The following is a 391-nucleotide window of genomic DNA, read 5'->3' as shown; positions in this document are numbered from 1 at the left end:
TGTAATTACCAGAAATGTTCAATTCATTAAATCAGAGCATTAGTTAGAGATCAGATGCTTTAACTAAGGCACACAAATACCAATTTATTTGAATATGTATTAACTTATACTTATTATCTGCTATTCTGACTATACTATCAGAGATTTAGTCTTTTACTCTGTCCAATCCCAAATGTTGATGACATATTTAATGGTCATTACCAACTGATTTGTGATGCTGACATGGAAGTTAGAAGTTACTAATGCACATGTGCAGGGCAGAACAACATGTTTTCTCTGGATAAGAAAAGCTAAAAATAATTACAAAATGGAGTGTGTGCTCTAAGTATGTGTGGGAATGTTTTTAGATGTCCATTTCACAACAGAGCTTAGTTGTGTGTCGGTCACGTTC

This window comes from Nansenia antarctica (assembly GCF_963989245.1).
Source record: "Nansenia antarctica genome assembly, chromosome: 4".
Lineage (NCBI taxonomy): Eukaryota > Metazoa > Chordata > Actinopteri > Argentiniformes > Microstomatidae > Nansenia > Nansenia antarctica.
This window is presented reverse-complemented; position numbering follows the sequence as displayed.